The sequence below is a fragment of the Papaver somniferum genome, unplaced genomic scaffold (genome assembly GCF_003573695.1).
Source record: "Papaver somniferum cultivar HN1 unplaced genomic scaffold, ASM357369v1 unplaced-scaffold_107, whole genome shotgun sequence".
Classification (NCBI taxonomy): domain Eukaryota; kingdom Viridiplantae; phylum Streptophyta; class Magnoliopsida; order Ranunculales; family Papaveraceae; genus Papaver; species Papaver somniferum.
Genome location: NW_020619603.1, coordinates 2,714,718 through 2,718,397, shown reverse-complemented (window position 1 = coordinate 2,718,397; position 3,680 = coordinate 2,714,718). Strand labels below are relative to the sequence as shown.

Below are 3,680 nucleotides of genomic sequence, written 5' to 3'. Positions count from 1 at the left end.
GTCACTCATCTGATGCCTGAGCATTTCATTGTAAGTTTCCACACTAGAGTACTAAACATAAAAGTGGCTTGCAACGCGACCAAATTAAAAATTTCCACTTTTCTCATCAAACCCCATCATTTTTGCTCTGTGAAGGGAACAAGTGTTGGGGGAGACTTATAAATCCGAGTCGCTATGCGCAATACAAAAAGCACACAAGCAATGAAACACAAATGCGGAAATAACACAACTACGACTATATGAAAAAGCAAACACACAACACCGGCAATTACATGGGAAAACCCCTCCAAGCTGAAGGGTAAAAATCACGCGCAAATCTTCCACTATAAACAAACAATGGGTTACACACAATTCTCCCAATTTGGGGATACACTCTTCTTCAAGGTGCTTATTGCACTTGGATCATAGTTTGCCTAAATTACACTCACCTATAAGGATGGATCAACAATTCATTCATCAATAAGATGAGATTCACTATCAATTTGAGAATAGAAAGAGTAAGAGATACTTACTATTACTATTAGGATTTTGAATAAATCCTAGATTTTTCACCTTTCTTCTTCTTCGAAGATTAACTTCAAGATCTCACCAAAAAATCACCTCTAATGATGTTTTTACCTCTCTTTCTCTCCCACTCTCTCTCTACCTCCTTTCTTTCTCACAACTTGAGAAGATAACCCGCGGAGACAAAACATATCCGGATGCTTTCTTTATAACCTAACAAGGCATGTGTTAAGATCATCCCTTAAATGGTTAAGGGATACCTCATTTTGTTGGGCCCAGTGAAACCCAACAACAAGCAGCATCTGTTACAAGAGATCTTTGCTTTGAAATCAAAGAAGGATCTGCCATGGCCTGCCAAAGACACAAAAAGTAATTCCAATAAAGATATATTCCAATTTCATCTTTACTAATTACCGAGACAAGAATGATGGCTTCCTTCAGATATATGTCAAACATATTAAATCATACCTCATCCTTCAGATGACTTCATCCTTATGAAACGATATGTATATCCCAGCCAGGCACAAGCTTCCTTGACGTTGTAACAGTACCCAGTGCCACCTCTGGGTTTAAGTTGTCTTTCAAACGAGCTAATAAACTGAAACGACAAGACAATAAGAAATCAAAAAACGTTCAAGAGGACAGACTTGAGCAAGAGAAAAGAGAGTAATCAAATTCCAGCTTACCTGACTTTCTACTGGAAGCCGACTTGTCAGCAGTAGTAAATAGTAGGATAACTTATCATGTGATGTTATGATAATGCCTAGTAAAATTGTGGTCTTCGAGCTCTCCCGAAGATCTAAAAGATGATGAATTAAGTAACCAAGTGAAAAGACTACTTCCAAGAACTTGAGGATAGATGCGACCATAAAAGAGAATAGGAGAGACAAACTAAAAATAAAAAAAAGGCACAGTGAAAAGCCTGAAACATCTAGCTCTGTGTTAAAGGTTGCTTGTAGTACCTGCATAGCATCAAGCATGTCCAGATCTCGCCATCCACTGGCCTTTGGATCATATAGTTGGGTTCCCTGGAGTGGTTACATGGATAATGATCAAGTATAAATAATGCATCTATGATGAACTTTTGGATGTTTGGAACTGTGGAGATGCATGAGCATAGATTTAGTGTTGCTCATACAGAGCTCCTAGCTCTTTACTAGTGTTGGAGCAAGATTAAACTTAAACTCTCTGATTATATTGATGTTTTTGCTCAGTTTTCAACATGAGACTCACTGGCTATTGCCTATTTATAGGCTTGTTCAACCGACTAGCACTTCCCAGAAATCTCTAGATATCTTTGACCGGACCCTTTACAACTGAGACACAATTTCACTAGATTTTACTTCTACAAAAACTATTTGGACCGACCTTCACTTGTTCACATTACAGACTCTGTTTTCTCTAGCCAATTCTAGACTCTTCTTTCTTTTCAAAGCCTAAACTTCATTCACACTAGTTTGACAAACTAGATTACAAATTAGTATTTCCAACAATCTGGAATTGGTGAACAATATGGATTGTATAATATAGTTAAAATGCAAGTTAGACAAACAAAAAGAACCAGTAAACATCCAAGAAATACACCAAGCAAACCAATAATCCGATACTTTGGTGTAATCAATGTTTGTTTGGAAGAGTTGAAAGATCATCACCACATAATAAATGAAACATTCTCAGTTCTTGTTTTTGCCACATGCTGACAACCACAATGACTGTGTGGCTAACTGGCCATGTATTAGAATCAGCGTTGTGCAGACACAGTTTCTAGACTAAAATTTACAAGAAGTTGTCTTTAAGAGAACCAACTGCCTTTCTTGGTTTAGTAACTTTTTGTAGTGAGCCACAACTTTTGCTGTGGGAATCGTGTTAATATTGGGTGTACATAGTACTCGTGTCATTGTTTTATTTTATTTGTTGGTGCCAAGAGTATGTGCCAAAAATATGAGGCCAAACATACCTCATGCCCAGTTTGCAGACATGAACTTCCAACAGATAGCTTTAGATGATAAACAAAGTTAGATCTTTATATGGCAGTTTACTGAATTTTCAAAAGCAATTACCAGGAATCGTGTTCTCTTTGCACTGTGAATAAAATGCATGATGCATGAAGAACCAACACATTCATAAATTTAATATTCCGTTGACATCAAAATCTCCCTGTATACAGGCGAGAAAAAAACATACTCTTAGTCCATAAATATCCTCTTAGTCCAACCAGTTTTCAACTGTCTGACATTGCCATAAAAAAATCCATTAATAACAGTCTCCTTCGCAGTCAGTCCATGAATTTCCACAGTCATAGCAAAATTCGTGTGAACACCTGTGAACCATAAAATTCCAAAAACACAGAATTAGTTATGATCAGAAGTAGAGAAGCTCAATTGTTGCAATTAATAATAACTGTTACATACCTGCACTCCATGTGTGGGCAACCCTCCACCCTTTCCACGTAAAACCTGCAACTTGGACATCTTTTCCACTTTTTATCTTTAGCTAGGTTAATCAGCAACATGTCATCTTTTTCTCTTTTTTCCTGAAAATCGTCACATGTCAAATCAGAATGCCATGGGACTTGACAGTGTGCGCAGAACAGCCTATTGCAGTAAGGACACAGTATCGACCTTACAATCACCCCATCATCTTTCAGCAGCATCTGTGAACAGTCCTCGAATGCGCAGTAAATTTTCTGTGAATTGAGAAGTGAAGACTCACACAAGGCATTCTCCCAGCGATCTAACACCCGACGTGATATTACATCTCTGCATGTATAGGGTTCTAATCTCTCTTTGCAGTAGGACTCCGGGCATGTAATCGTGCTGATGTTTTGTTGTAACTTAGCTTCGATGTGTTTGGAGATGCATTCACAACAATAAGTATGAGAACATTTGCTAGTACTGTTCCTCGTCTCACTCTTTCCTTTAGATTCCCTACAAATCATACAGAAGATCATTTTAGAAGAAGACTGATTCCTCTCCATGATTGATGAAGGATCTCTTGGAGCTCTTTATATATATAACCCCCTAGGCATAAAAATATCCTGGCAGAACCCTAAAACTTGTTATCCAAGAAAAAAAAAAGAATCCCTGAGCTAATAAAACTCTAAAATGGATATTCCAGATAGTTCTTAAGATTTAACTAAATACATAATACTGTATAAATGAAAATAGCCTATATGA

The 3,680-nt window shown here is 37.4% G+C and overlaps 1 long non-coding RNA gene across 2 annotated transcripts; it reads right to left on the bottom strand.

Moving 5' to 3' along the window:
* Positions 1-272: 272 nt before the first annotated feature.
* On the bottom strand, positions 273-1,708 carry LOC113327704. 2 transcript variants are annotated; one of them, XR_003349150.1, is made up of 4 exons: positions 1,467-1,708; positions 1,191-1,303; positions 973-1,102; positions 273-855 (listed from the first exon to the last, which is right to left on the bottom strand). It is a non-coding gene; the product is annotated as an uncharacterized LOC113327704 (long non-coding RNA). The 2 variants fall into 2 exon arrangements; XR_003349149.1 differs by having other exon boundaries at positions 1,191-1,708.
* Between the last annotated feature and the right edge of the window lie 1,972 nt (positions 1,709-3,680).